The sequence below is a fragment of the Acinonyx jubatus genome, chromosome B4 (genome assembly GCF_027475565.1).
Source record: "Acinonyx jubatus isolate Ajub_Pintada_27869175 chromosome B4, VMU_Ajub_asm_v1.0, whole genome shotgun sequence".
NCBI classification, from domain to species: Eukaryota; Metazoa; Chordata; class Mammalia; order Carnivora; family Felidae; genus Acinonyx; species Acinonyx jubatus.
In genome coordinates, this window is record NC_069387.1 from 88,650,661 (window position 1) to 88,666,948 (window position 16,288).

Consider the following 16,288-nt stretch of genomic DNA (forward strand, 5'->3'; position numbering starts at 1 on the left):
TTCCCATGCAGCACTGCATAGATTTGTATATTGTGACTTAGGAAACGTGACTTTAAAAATTATTTTCTGGGGGCGCCTGAGTGGTTCAGTAGGTTGAGTGTCCAACTCTTGATTTTAGCTCAGGTCATGATCTCATGGTTGTGAGATTGAGCCCATGTTGGGCTCTGCGCTGAGTGTGAAGCCTGCGTGGGATTCTCTCTCTCTTTCTCTCCCTCTGTCTCTCTCCACTGCTTGCATTCTCTCTCTCTCTCTCAAATTAAAAAAAAATAATTAACTATTTGCAGCAAATTTGAGTATGCCCTATGGTAGAGTTTACCACAATGTGTACTGTATACAAAGAAATAGTTTTCATTTCTTCCAGGTTTTTAAAAGTACTTTAAAAAGCACTTCTTTTTAAAGGAGGAGACATCAAGAATGAATTTGCCAAAAATGGAAATGTTATCAATATGAAGTGTTTATGATTATAGTTCAAGATGTTCTAGAAGTATTCTTAAGCTTATGACAAAAAGTCTTGTTTTGTTTTTCAGACATGTCATCTCCAAATGTTCCTTCTTTCAGATTTTAAAGCCTTAAATGATAAAAGCATTTATTGAGAACTTCGTATGTATGAGCACTTCATCTTAATTTTTATGAGTGGAACTATACTCGTATTATCTCCATGAGTAAACTGAAATGTAGAGAGAATACAGTTACAAGTGACTTGACCAGGATCCTCAGCTACTAGTAGTTTTGGGGCTAAGCTTTGGGGCTAGCATTTGAGCCCATGATCTGACTTCAGGGTCCACAATCTAAACCACTAGGCAGCAGATTTTTTTTTATGCATCTTTTCTCACCTACCAACTTTATTTGGGCAGTTGAGTCACTCATAACCTCTGGGCCCTGGTTTTTGCATCTGTCAGATTAGAGGATAGTAAAATCAACTTTGCTTCTAGCCAGTGACTTTTGTAGGGAACTAAAGTAATAATGTTTATGGAAATGCTTTGGAGAAATTTGAAGCGATACGTGACTGTATATTTTTAATACAGTAAGTTAGAATTTCCTGGCTATAGTAGTCTAATTAAACAACACATGGTCAGCACTGTGTATGATATGTCTTGTCAGTGATGTTAATAAGTAATAGAAGAGTCCGTTACATTTATAATCCTTATCGGTATTTTTCAACCTTAATCTCAAGCTGTCCAAGCAGATAAAAGGAGTCTTCTTTTTATGTTACCTAATTAGCTTTATCTCTGGGTGCTGCAAAGGAGTGTTCTTATTTTTGCAGTTATGTTAACTTCATAGGTTATGAAGCACAAGATGAAATTCAATTTTAGTCTTGTTGACCACTAGAGGCTTGATTTGCTGATCTGAGAGTCAGAGATGGGATATGTTGCTCTAGTCCAAAATATAGTAGTGAATTTGAGATAGAAAAACATTTATTGGGAATGTGGATGGGTCTTAGCGTAAGCTTCTGTTAATATTATCTGAAGAACAGACTGCATGTGCAGCTGGGAGAGAAGGATGGCCTGTCACATGTTATTCTTCAGCTGGTTTGTAAGATGCCATGAGTACTAGTATTGCTGAAGTGGGAAAATAAGGTGTGTCCCTGGGAATAGGCAGTAGACTGGGGGGTAACCAAGAGATTGGGGGGTATAAAATAATGAAATTCATTTGATAAGCAGTATATTAAAATCATGTTACTTAAATTATAAGGGATTTAAAGTGCATTAGGATCTTCAGTCTGCTAGATGATTGATATGAAGCACGTAATGAAATTCTTATCCTATTTCGCATTTGAAACTGTATCAAAGATGTGATTTGTTTAGACCAGAGCTGTCTAATAGAAATATACTACAAATATGGAGTAATTAAATCTTAAGTCACTACAGTCAATTAGAAGTAGCTGAGCAGTGGCAGAATGAAATCTCTCACCCGCCTGCCCTAGGTAAATAGCCATGCTTGATAGTATAAAGGTATAAAGTGGTATAAAGGACTTCTTAGCAGCTTAAAGTGGAAAAGATACCCCTAAATTCTCACTCATTTCTTATTGGGAATATTCCTTTATATTCTTTTCACTAATTTCCTATTGTAAACTGCTTTGTATAGCCTTTCAAACTAGACAGGTAGGAGGGAGGGATGGCCTTTAAAAAAAATTTTTTTTAATGTTTATTTATTTTTGAGACAGAGCATGAACAGGGGACGGTCAGAGGGAGAGAGGGAGACACAGAATCGAAAGCAGGCTCCAGGCTCTGAGCTGTCAGCACAGAGCCCGACATGGGCTCGAACTCACGGACTGTGAGTTCATGACCTGAGCCGAAGTTGGACGCTTAACCGACTGAGCCACTCAGGCGCCCCGCGATGGCCTTTTGATTCTGGCACATGACCGTCCCTGGAAATAAGGGGAAAGTTAGCTCCTCTTTAGGACAATGAAAACAGAATGACTAATAAAGCTTTTGTTGGCATAAGAAAAATTTTAAGGGTTTCAGTATCTTTTTGAGAAAGATTTTGGGATGCTCTCATGCATCATGCTCTTTGAATTGTAAAAATCACCTCAATTCTTTTACAAGGTGCTATTTTATGGTAGGTTTATATTTAGCAACATCTAATGAATTTGAATGAATTATTTGAATGACATTCAGATTACTAGAGAATGTTTGCTCACAAAGTCAAGCGGTTTACTTCCAAAAGGAAAAATGGGCAGTCCTTAATTTTTGAATGGGTTGTTTTCCAGATCATGTGTAAGATAGATGCTTGAACTTGGAAATATTTAAGTACACTGTTGTTTAAAAAAAATTTTTTTTTAAATATTTATTTTTGAGAGACAGAGTGGGGAAGTGGCAGAGAGAGAGGGAGACATAGACTCTAAAGTAGGCTCTAGTCTCCGAGCTGTCAGCACAGAACCTGACACAGGGCTCAAACTCATGAATCACGAGATCATGACCTAAGCTGAAGTCAGACGCTTAACTGACTGAGCCACCCATGTGCCCCTTAACAACACTGTTTTTAAGTTCCCAGGCTAGCCCATAGATGCTTATTTAAAGTTGTATCCTGTTTTAGCACCAATATACTATTGGTTTAACTTTTGAGTCCTCAGTGCAGTGGGTCATGTTCTGTGGGAGTTGGATTAGGAAGCAGATTTATTTTTGGCTTTTTATGTTTTCTTCTACTTTTCCTTCTCTTAATTCTTGTTCTTATACTGGCCTAAGCTTCCTGCTATTTTGCTGTAATCTTGGCCAAACATCTAAGTGCTCAATACTTCAAATCTTTTTCTTTTTTTAAATTGAGAGATAATGGACATATTATATTAGTTTTAGCTTATACAACATAATGATTTTACATATGTATATACTGCAAAATGATTACCACAGTAAATGTAATTAACTAACACTCATCACCATACATAAGTTACAGTTTTTGTTTTTTTTTTCTTGTGATGAGAAGTTTTAAAATCTGTTTTGGCAGCTTTCAAATATACAGTATAGTGAAGTTAACTATAGTCACCATGCTGTACATTACATCTCCAGAACTTTAATAATCTCTTTATAACTGGAAGTTTGTGTCTTTTGACCACCTTTACCTGTTTTACACCCCCACCTAAATGAACCCCCATCCCTGCCTCTTGCAACCACAAGTATGTTCTTTATACCTATGCCTTCAGTTTTTTTTAGATTCCATGTATAAGTGAGATCATACAGTATTCATCTTTTTATGACTTAACAGCATAATGCTGTATAATAAAATAGGCCCTTGTATTGGGTGCTTGACAAGTATAAACATTCAGTGTTCTTAACTGGTTTTAACATTTTACAGATGAGGACTCCGTAACGGAGGATTAGGTTAATGACTGTCCAAGGTGATAGTTCAGAGGAGTTAATTGAGTTGTGTCTGTGGCTGATCCCAGCAGTGTGACCTGAGAGCTCATCCTCTAACCGTTGTACTCTGCTGCATTCCTCTTTCACATACTCTCTCCTTTACCAAATTTCAACTCCTTTTATCCTCTCAGTTCAGCTACTTTTAGCCAAATGTTAGGGAAAGCCATTTGATTAAATTCATAATATTGTAGAATTCTGATAGTAAAATCATATGATTTTATGATAAAATTTGATAATGTGATTATCTTTAGTGAGAATTGAGCCAATATGGAATCAGAGCTTAGCCCCACCTCTCTAAATCATCCTTCTTCTTTGTATGTAGAGTAGTTGGTGCCTACATTTTTCATTTAGAATTTATGTCAGTAATTCTTAACTTATGGGCTGAGAACGTCTTGGGGGCTGTACCCATTACAAAGGGTTGTCTGAGGACCTAACAAATGATTTGCTCCTCTCATACTGTGTATTGTTTTCAATGGTATACCAATACTGCTGTGGTTAGAAAACAAAATATTTTTCTTTGTAGAATTTTGTCATATTAATAAGTGAGTGTTAAAAGTACTGTTGTGGGGATCTGAACATCTTGATATAAATGAAGAGATCCTTTTACTTAAAAAATGAAGAACCTTGGGGCTTCTGGGTGGCTCAGTCAGTTAAGTGTCTGACTTTGGTTCAGGTCGTGATCTCACGGCTCGTGAGTTCGAGCCCTATGTCGGGCTCTGTGCTGACAGCTCTTGCAGTCTGGAGCCCGTTTGGGATTCTGTGCCTCCCTCTCTCTCTGCCCCTTCCCCGCTCGTCTCTGTTTCTCTGTCTCTCAAAAATTAATAGACATTTAAAAACATGGAGAACTATTGCTTTTAAAGCTTGCTATAAGGAAATTATATAGACTGGTTATATTTTAGAATTTGTTTTTAAGACATTCATAATGAATGTCAAGGGATCAGTTGTCATGTTCAAATGACTGACTGGCTAACTTACCAACTGGTAAAAACTCTGATCTTTTCAAGATAATTGTACTTTAAATACAAGATCTTTATTATCTCAGATTCTATCTGTGATAAATGAAAATTTTGGCGATTAGTAAAAAATTCAGGCATTATAAAAATTTTTGGCAGGGAGTTTTACCTTAGGGTCTTCATTTCCTCTCTTCTTAACTCACAGATCTTTTTGAGAACTTTGTCCTTTCTTCCCAGTAGCTCCAGGGTAGAGACAAATTAAAAGCGGAGTAGTGGTCTATTGTGTTATTTTGTAATCTGAGTGCTGTTTATTTTTTATTTCTTGCTAGGGTTGGGAAAAGAAGAAAAAGCTGAGATTTATTAATCTCCCTTTGTCCCCACCAGTATCTCTATGCATAGTTAACAAACATTCTGTTTTACATTAGGTTACTACAGTGCCCAAGAACACAAGTCATACATGTTGGAACTAGCATTCCTTGCTCTCGAGTTTTACCCCACTACCTTTTCAGTGTGAAGAGATACTTTCTGTTCATCTGAGACGTTAGATGTCAGTTGAAAATCTGATATGATTCCAACATCCACTGTGTTCGTTCATGTGGAAGCATGCATTTTATTCTTAAGGTTCTGTATATTCCTACCAACAAAAACAGTCTTATTTAGTCTAGTTTACCTCATGTCGTAACTGCTTACATTTTTATTTATTCAGTGGTTTTGTTTTGGACCTTATGATGACATACTCAAATACCTCTGTTTCCCTGGTGACTTTTCATTTCTGTCTGTTTTTTTCCAGAGCCAAAAGTTAAGATGTAAGTTTTAAGCACATTGGTCATAAAGCCAATGATGGGGATTTTCTTTGCAGTTCCACATTCAGTTCATATGTTTGTTTTGATCATATTTAATCTTTTGCTTTGTTTATACGTATAATGCCCTTTTCCCTTTTAACAGCTACACTTCTTGTCCCCATTAGAAAAATGAAACGAGAACCGTCGTTTAGATTTTTTTTTAGTACTATTCACCTTTTCATTGCACTGCAGCTTTTCTCTCTCCAGTTTTCTTGTCTGCACATTGCCTTCGTGCAACACAAAGCTAATTATCTGTAATCATTTACAGTGTGAAGACACAGTGCATTGTAATTGAGAATATAAACTGGAAGAGCCCTGGTGTGTAATTGTATGGGAAATGCATGTTGCTTTATTGCATTGCACAGGGGATAGGTTGTTCAGTGTATCACGGATTCCTTTTGGATCTCTCAATTCTCATTTAGCAATATTGTTTCAGAACAGACCTTGTTATAATACAGTTACACTTGTATTCTTGGCAGTGCAAACCTTGAGGAAGTGTCATAGATAGTCTCTAGTGTGTAACAGTTAATGTTTAAATCTCTTAATACAGTGAGCTGTCACCATGTTTAATAGATTACAGTATTGCATTAGCATAAATTCGTTTGGGTGCCAAGTTATCTGTTGCACAGATGCTTGGTATTATTTATAGGTTTGTATCCAACCTTTGTGGGTTGACTTGCTTTTATTTTTCTATTCACTTGTCACCATGCAATAGCATAATTCTTTAACTGGCATATGTACAGAAGTGGTTTTCAAGAAGAGATCTGTGGAAGTACTGAAAAAGCAGATCACTCAAACTTTTGGACCTTGAGCAGTATAGTAAGATGGGCTGCTAGGATTTAAGTAGACATATCACTTTGTCTTTTTTTGAATGTGTTATATACTACCTTTCCTCCCAACATCAGTAAGGTACAGAAGTGTCTTTAGCTGACAAAGTTAGGTGGAGACAGCAGCCAATTGTTTCCCTCTGAAGTTTTGAGCCATTAAAACTTAGGGTGTGTGTGTGTGTGTGTGTGTGTGTGTGTGTGTTGTGGTGGGAAGAGGCTCATTATTAACTTTATATTTTATCTTAGAGTAAACTTTGAAATTTTCTTAAAGTGTAAAAGTCTTTTGGATAAACATTTTTGTTTGAATGGGAACTTCAGTTTTAGTAAGTCTGATTCAGTAATCAATAATTCTGTCAAATCTTGAGTTATGGATGCTCTATTAAGATAGCAGAGCTCATTTTGGGAAGGAGTAGATTCTTAAAGTCTCTTAAATGTGTAGTATTTTGATATTTTCTTGATCTTCTAGTCATCTGGCTTTCAAATTTAGTAATAAATTGATTTTAGGTAAATAAAGTCAGTCTTGTAAAATCACTGGTAAGTGAATTACCTCCAACTTAATAGTGAAGCGTGTAAGAAAAGAATTTTGAATGTTTGTGAAACATTTACTCTTTAAAAATTACTAGACACAAGCTCCTATGGATATTTTTCTATATGCCAAGTTTCTGACATTATTTTAGTAAAAAAGATAAATGTATTTTGAAGTTGTACATGTAAAATACATGAACAAGGCAAAACCAAAAAAAAACCTTTATATTACAATAACTTTTCTAGTTTTTTTGCAAAGGAAATTTTCAGTTTTTGATTTGTTAAAAATTTAGATTGAATTGGAAGGAAAAGAATGTTTTTCTTGTACAATATTTAAAATTAGGGTTTTTACCTGATGTGTCTGGGTATCAAAGTGATCTTTTGCCAGTTTTCTGATTGGATTTTAGCATCATCAGTAAATATTTTGTTTTAATACTTTTTCTCCCCTAGCATTTTGTTATGAAAACTTTCAAACAGGAAATTGAAAGAATTGATGCTGTGAACACACATGTATCCACACCTAGATTCTACTTTAGCATTTTCTGTATTTGCTTTGTTGTATATCTTATCCATCACTCTGTCCATCCATCATTCTGTCTTTCAAAAACTGTATTTCAGAGTAAGTTGAAGACAGGATACTTTTTATCTTTACATATGTCATGCATATTATTGAGGGTGAGGTTCTTTTTTTTTTTTTAAGGTAAAATTCACATACAGTCAGATGTATCAGCCTTTAATGTACCATCAGATGACTTGACAAATGCATCCAGCTGTGCAACTTGAATCCCTGCAGATAGAGACCGCTGCCTTCACCTCCATGAGTTTACTCATGCCACATCAATACTCTGTCACTGTTTTATTCACCATAAAGTAGTTTTGTGTGTTGTAAAACTTCATAAGTGGATTCATAGAATACTCTTTTGTGAGGCTTTTTTCAGCATATTTTTGAGGTTCATTGATGTTGCATTTTTTCGATAGTTCAATCCATTTTATTACTCTTGGTTTGTTTTAAGGCTCAAAAGTATTTTAGGCAAAATATTTTTACCCCTTTCTGAACTCCTAAAGTACTTGATACTAAACTCTACAGTTGTATTGAGTATGTTATATATCGTAGTTACTCGTTTATCTCCACTAGTCCTTAAATTAAGCACTGTGTTCTCAGAACATGGTTTACAGAATACGCTCCATAAATACTTGTTGAGCAATCTGTGGTTACAAGTCTTACTTACAGTTTTTGTTATAGAGATCTCAAACTTGAGGTACAGTTATAATGTGAAATTAGTGCTTGGATAAAGACGGGCCTCTCAATTACAGTCTGCTATACCCCCCTCGCTGCCCCCCCGCCCCCCGCCAAGGAATCTTCATTTTTATGGTGAGCAAATGTGAGATTTTCAAATGATGACAAGGTTGAAAGAGGCCATAATTGTTCTTTCAGAGATGAAGAATAAGAACCAACCAAATAATAAGGCCATTGCCAACTTAACTATAAGTTTTGTTCTTTTATTTTCTTGGACACGGTATTTGTTTTTAGTACTTTGATATCCATATTTAAAACTCCTTTGATTTTATAAAATCATGGTGTATGTTCTGTTTTTCGTGAAGAATAGTTCTTTGGTTTTTTTGTTTTTTGTTTTTTGTTTTTTTTTTTGGAAGGAGTGCACACTGTTGCCTCTCTTAAAGCAGGGAAAGTGAAAAGTTGAGAGTCTTACAGGATCTGAAAAGTGGAGAAGCTTTTGAGGTTTTGCCCTCTTTCCCTTCTTCACTTGCTATCCCCATCTAGGTCTGTACCTCTGTAAATCCAGATGGATAGGTGGAGTTAAAATGGAAAGTTTATTTATGAGTAGAACAGGGGTGGTACAAGAGTTCACCTTAGGCAGGCTTTATAGTAGCCAGTTTTTGTCCATAAAACTTGGTTTTGCTTGCTGATGTAATGTCCATATTCACAGTAATATATTAAGTATACTTGATGTGAACTGTTCCTGTCTTTTGGAATAACTATATTTAATAGAGCTATGAAACAATTAGAGAACTCTCAGAGAACAAAAGGGCAATGTGCTATGTTGCAGAAGAATGTGCCGCCTTGTTCACCCTGTCCATTTTTAGATCGGTTTGGCTGATGGTGAAATGTAGAAGTTTGCCACACACACAGGTGCAGTGTTCTGCAGCTGTTGGAAACATTTGCCCCCCCCCCCCATTTCCTTATATATAATTATGCTCTGTTTAAACCCCTAAAGCTAGAAGATGGGATTTGAGAGCTTGAATGTCTGTTTACAAAAAGGTACAACTCACAGAGATAATTGGTCATTTAGTTAGCTGAATTTAACTGTGCCTAGATGACTTGAAGTTTCCAAAGACTAAAACCTAGCCTTAAGGTCATAGAGTTTTAGAATTATAAGAGACTGTCTTTGAAAGTGCCTGTCTGCAGTTAGTGCTTTCCAGACTGAACTTTTTTTTTTTAATGTTTATTTTTTGAGGGAGGGAGAGGGAGGGGGAGAGAGAGAGAGAGAGAATATGCGCGAGTGGGTAAGGGGCAGAAAGAGAGGGAGACACAGAATCTGAAGCAGGCTCAAGGCTCTGAGCTGTCAGCACAGAGCCCCACGCAGGGCTTGGACTCACGAACTGCGAGATCATGACCTGAGCTGAAATCAGACGCTTAACTGACCTGAGCCACCCAGGCGCCCCATAGTAGCTTTAATGAACAAAGTGTCATGGCGGCAGAGAGCAGGGGAGTGACCAGTGCTGCCCCTGGTGGACATGGGACACTTTATAGGTTGATATACCATGGAACGTCTTTGCCTGGACTATAGTTAGGGTACTTGGTTTTGACGTTTTCCTTGTGTATTCTCTAACAGCGGTGTCTTTTCTTCATTCCCATTTGGGCATTTTTCATGCATTATATCATAAGGAGATTAAACTTTAATAATTCCATATCTAAGAGTTCTAGAGAAGAATGCTTTCCTTAAACCAAAGAAAACAAATATTTTCTTTTCTGTAGTTGTTTTTTATATAATGAAAAGAATGTTTTTTATATAATGAAAAGGCATTGGAGTCAGATGTAGGTTATGAATCTCTGCTTTTAAAACTGTTAACTGCAAGAAAGCAACCTAATCTCATAATGCATCTGTATTTCTGTACATAAAAATGGGAGTAATACCTGCTTTAAAATAGTGGTGAAAGTTACCTCCTGCGTACATGGCATCAGTATTCCTGAATCTACTAAGAGTTCAATAAATATAATTTCCTTTTTATTCAAAGAAGAAGGTTGCAGAGTAATCAGGATTATAGTGCCTACTACTCTGGCATTGGTGAAGCTGTTATTCTTGGAGACGGCAGTATGCCTTCAAGCTGCTATTTGTTCAGTATATATTTAGCATCAAATATCCTCAAGGCATTGAGATAGGTAGAGATTTTGCTGTCTTGTTGGGGGAGGAAATATTTATTTATTTTGAGAGAGACAGAGAGGGCAAGCAAGGGAGGGCCGGGACAGAGGATCCAAAGTGGGCTCTGTGCTGACACCAGAGAGCCCGATGTGGGGCTCCAACTCCGAGATCATGACCTGAGCTGAAGTTGGACGCTTAACTGACTGAGCCCCCCAGGTGCCCCAACAAATAGTTAAATCGTGATATAAGTTAGCAAAGATACTGAAGTAAATACAGAGGGGTTCTGAAAAGGGGAAGGTCACAGTGAACTGCAGTGAACTGTAGCAGTTAGGCATCTTTTATGACTATAGCAGAGCTGCACACGGGACCTTGAAGACAGAATAAGCAGACGGAAGAAGACCAGAAAGATCAAAGGCTCAATGTCTTCCTGGCAGAACTGTTTTTCAGCTTTATTGAATTACGGTTGACATATAACTGTGTAAGTTTCAGGTGTACAGCGTGTTGACTTGATACATTTATGTATTGCAAAAATGATTACCACCATAGCATTAGCTAACACCTCCATCCTGTCACATAATTACCATTTTTTATGTGTGTTGAAAACGTTCGAGATCAACTCTCTTAGCAACTTGCAGTGTTACCAGCTATAATCACCATGCTGTACATTAGATCCCCAGAACTTGTTAATCGTATAACTAGTCATTTATGTCCTTTGACCAATAGCTTCTTGTTTCTCCCGCTGCCCAGCCCCTGGTCACCACTACTCTACTCTGGTTTTCTGGGTCTGACTTTTTCAAATTCCACATGTAAGTGATCTCCCCCAGTATTTGTCTTTCTCTGTCAGACTTTATTTCACTTAGCGTCGTGCCATGAAGGATCCATCCATGCCACAAGTATCAGGATATCCTTCTTTCTCGTGGCTGAATAACATTCCATTGTGTGTATGTATGTATGTGTGTGCCGCGTCTTCTTTATCCACTTATCTGTTGATGAACAGTTTGGTTGTTTCCATGTCTTGGCTGTTGTGAACAATGCTGCAGTGAACATGGGGTGCAGACATCTTTTTAAGATCCTGTTTCATTTCCTTTGGTTATATATACCCGGAAGTGGGATTAGCTGGATCATATGATGGTTCTATTTTCAATTTTTTGAGGAACCTCCATACTGTTTTCCAGAGCGGCTGCAACAATTTACATCCCACCAGCAGTGCACAGGGTCCCCTTTCTCCACACCCTCTTCAGTACTTGTTATCTCATCTTTTTTGAAAGTAGCCATTCAAACAGATGTGAGGTGATACCTCACTGTGATTTTGGTTTGCATTTCCCTGATGATGAGTGATGTTGAGAACCTTTTCATGTACCTGTTGGTTATTTGTATGTCTGTAGAAAAATGTCTATTCAGTTCCTCCTGGCAGAATATTTTTGTATACAGATTGATAATTGATGGTAGTTTCAGGTACTCAGAACAGAAAAACGTCGAGGCTGACTGAAATTGGCTGTGCTGATCCAGAGAAAGCAGGAGGAAAGCGTCCTGAATGTGCCACTTCCGCAGTTTTCCTGAGGCATGAACGGCAGATCATTTCTTTTCTAAATGCTTAGGATTTTTAAACTTATTTGAGAGTGGCCCACCTCTTATTGTATGTACTTTTCTTTTTCTTTTCTTTTTTTTCTTTTTTTTACAAATACGTCTTATGCATTTTTTTTTAACGTTTATTTATTTTTGAGACAGAGAGAGACAGAGCATGAACGGGGGAGGGGCAGAGAGAGAGGGAGACACAGACTCAGAAGCAGGCTCCAGGCTCTGAGCCATCAGCCCAGAGCCCAACGCGGGGCTCGAACTCATGGACCGTGAGATTGTGACCTGAGCCGAAGTCGGATGCTCAACCGACTGAGCCACCCAGGCGCCCCTGTACTTTTCTTTTTAAAACATAAGCCAGATAAAATGCTTCTAATTCTGTGAGGTTTCTTGCTCAGAGTAATATTAAAAGTCTCCAAGGCCCTACATGATCTGTAGCTATTGGCTCCCTCAAGTAAACCTACCTTTTTGACTTCATTTCTTGCTGTTTGCCCTCGCCACTCTGTTCCATTTCTGGGAATAATATGGTGGGCATGCTACCACTTCCAAGCCTGTACACTTGTTATTCTTTCTGTCTGTAAACTTCTTCCTTGAGGTGTCCACATGGCTTGTTCCCTGTGCTCCTTCGGGTTTCCCTCCAAAGGCATTCTTCTGAGTATGGCCTTCTCTGACCATCTGCTTTAATACTGCTTTCCTCCCCCACGCGTTAACCACCTCTCTCCTGTGTTTTACCTGCAGAGCACTTAGAACCATTTGCCATACTGTATTTTTAAAATGTGTCTGTTCATTGTCTTTTCTAACATAAGCTCCTTGAGGGCAGGGATTTTTAAAATTTTATTTACTGTCACATTTCCAGTGCCTAGCACAAAATACTTAATAATTATTAAATGAAAAAAACTTTTTCTTTTTGAGTTTGTGGAGGAACTTTGGGTACCACAGACTTTTCTTCTATTTACTGGCATTGAGTGACCAAACTGGAGCCTTTCTGAGGACAATATCAATTTATTTGATCAACATTAAACATATAGTTTGTGAGTACTTTTATAGATTGATACACTTCATTTTTTCCTTTTTACCTGGGCATTTGTAATGGTTAATGAATTTGATCTCAGTGTAAGAGAATGAAAAAAAGTTAATGTGAAGGATCAGTAAAACTAATAACATTTTTGGGATTGATGCGAGACGAAGGTTTGGAGAATCAGAGTCAACAATGTGTCTAAGTAAATAGAAAAGTATCACAAAGTTAGAATTATTTCCTTGAAGCAAAATGTGCTAGGAAATCATTGGACGATTTTGAAGGATCTTGTAAGTATAATTAAAGAAACGTTTTTAGGAATTTGATTTTTACAATCATTGGGGGAGTTTAAAGGAATGAGAAGTGAAAGTCTTAAGAAAAGTTTGGTGTATTTGAGGTTTGAAACAATCTGGACAAGAACATTGAAGGAGAAATGGTGAAACCAGGAAGATTTGAGAAAAAAACCTCAGAAGTTTTTCTCAGAAGTTTTTCTCAACCTCAGAAGTTGAGAAAAAAACCTCAGTTAAGAGAAGCTATTGGGGGTGTAGGGTATAAAGGACAGTACTAGGTCTAAAATGACTTCAAGGGTGTGCTATTTAGGGGATAGAAGTGGAAAGTTTGAAATATCGGTGAGGTATTATCACTGCTTTAGGAAAAGAGATAAGAATTTATCTCTTAGGTCCATGCCTAGAAAAGAGGCTTGAAAATGAGGTGGCTTTTTTTGTTTTGTTTTGTTTTTTTTGTTTTGTTTTTTTTGGGTATGGAATGCTTTTGGAATATGGTTTCTTCTCTATAAATGCCCAATTGGTGGGATCAGGGAGGAGTATTTTCACTAAAGGTGAGGTGGCAATATGTGTTGTTTCCGTTAAATATTGTAGGTAATTTGGATGAGACAAAAGATACTAACACATGGTGTTAGAAATACTGAAGGAAAGTTAGATATATAAAGATGCTGCTTTTAGGGGCACCTGGCTGGCTCAGTTGGTAGAGCAGGAGACTCTTGATTTCAGGGTCGTGAGTTTGAGCTCTGCGTTGGGTGCAGAGATTATTTAAAAATAAAGAAAAATCTTTTAATAAAAAGATGCTGCTTTTAGAAATGAGGGCTTTTGGTTTTTTAGAATTGCTGTTTTTAGATGAAGTTTCCTTCTAAAGCTTAATCTCAAGGCTACTTTTTACTTCTTATTGATTTAATAGGTCTGTTAATAGGTGATAGTTATGGTTCAAGGTAGTTTTGCTGTAAGCATCTTTGCTGCAAGCATTTTAATGACAAAATAGTTTTGCCATAAAAGATAAATAACTGGTTGACAGTTTGCTTTCATCAAACTGGTTGACAGTTTCATTTCTCCATTGACTAAGTAGTCCCATATTTATATTATATAAATCTTAGCCCTCATCATAGTCTGTACAGTGGTGCAGAGCTTTGAGCCCATGTTTCCCATAAACTTTGGAATGTCCTATCAGTGGATATGTGACAATGTGCCAGGAACAAACAACAGTGTAGAAGTGTGCTTCACGACACGATATGAAGCTTATTTACAAATATGCATCCTAGTATTTATGAACTGGTCCCTATCTTAATGAAGGAAGATATTTTAGTGTAAAAAGAAAAAGTGTGATGCCTAGTGAGGGACAAGCAAAAAACTGTATAATACTATGAACAAAACACTTTGAAGACAAGTGCTTAGGTATAATCCACAAAATAAAATCAGTTATTGGCACAATATTCCCGTGAATGTATGCTACATTTTGATGTATTCAAATATTTTTTATTTCATAATAAAGTCTTGTTGACTTTGTTATTCATCTTACATATTTCATTATGTCCTTTTTGACGAATGCCCCTCTTATTTTTTCTGATTTTATAGCCAATTAGTTATGCTGCAAAAATGCTGGTGGTTGTCATAGGAAATTGGGGAAAAATTTTCTTAACATAAGGTGTGTAGGATGGAAAGTATATTACTGGCTTTTAAGATACACTGTTGGGTATCTCAGCCCATTAACCGAGAGGCAGAAATCTAGAAGGATGCAAAGGGCAGAGAGAGCAGTGCTTTCAACAGAATTATTGTTCTGCTCTGTAGCTTTCTCTTTGTTATCCCGTCCCCCTTCCTTCCCAGAACTTACCCTTCTCCAGCCTCCTGCAGTGTAAACACCAGAATAAAGAAGGATGAATGTAACCTAGATAGCACAACCAGCACTTTTTGAGCACCAACTGTATGCCCAGTACTGTGCTTGGCTCCAGGCAAACAAACAGTGTCACGTGATGCCTGTCGTGAGAAATTCACAGTAGGACAGTCCAGGGGGAGAACATCCACAGTCTGCTTCATGGAGATACTTGAAGAGCTAGTTTTCCATTTAATAATCTTGACAAAAAGGATTTTGTGTAAAGTCAAAAGAAAAAAAAAAGGCTATCTTCATGACTTTTCTTCAGACATTAAAAAACCTGTTTTTAGAACTGCATGTTTTAATTTTTTTAGGGTTATTCTTCTTATAAAGAGCAAATAAAATACTTGACCTTTTAGTATTGTGTGATCAGTTTAAGTAGATCAAGAAGGCAATTTTTTGGGTAGTATATTGAACTAAATGCAACTTTATTTTAAATTGTTCAGATTTTACATTAATAAAAATTGTTCTTAAAAAGTATCTTTTTAGTCTAAGCGTGTTCTGATTCATAACACTTTCTTTAATCTTTAAGCTGTATTATTTCTTCTTCCTAGTCCCCTATTGAGTAATTTGATCTTTTATCATTCAAAATTTTTTCTTTTCTAACATTAAAACCCTGTTACTCTTTAGAAAGTGTCTACAAAACCCCTTTAGATGATTGTAAGATATACTTTTCCTTGCTTTTTTATTGTACCTTGTTAAACTGGCCTCACACATGAACTTTCTTAGAATCAGGCAGTTCCTGGTTCCTATGGGACTTCCTGTTTTCTCAAATAAAAATAGAAAAGCACCTCAGAAAGGAAACCTGGTCAGTGTGAACTACTTTGTAGGCTAGTTAGTCTTAGTTGTGACCTGGATTATAGAGATCCAGGTATCTGAAAGCTTTGAATATTTTTGCATGTAATTTGCAAATAGATGATACAAAGGAGATTCTAAATAATAACCATGAGAGATGTTTAGCCATAAACTTGTTTGTATCTTTTTTTAGGAGAGGTGGGTGTAGGGAGGTTGGATGCAAAGTGCTAAATCCTTTTTATAATATTTATTGGAAAGGTAAAGTTTGATATTGAGACATTTCTTAGCTACTTTGTATATTTGTTTCTTGTCACCTTTCCAGATGTTAGCAAGGATTAGGGAGGGTTTTGTTTGTTTGTTTTTTG

The 16,288-nt window shown here is 36.8% G+C and overlaps 1 protein-coding gene across 2 annotated transcripts in view; it reads left to right on the top strand.

Annotated features, from left to right (window-relative positions):
- Window positions 1–16,288, top strand: part of LEMD3 (LEM domain containing 3) — a 63,917-nt gene that overhangs the window by 12,791 nt on the left and 34,838 nt on the right. The window lies entirely within an intron of this gene.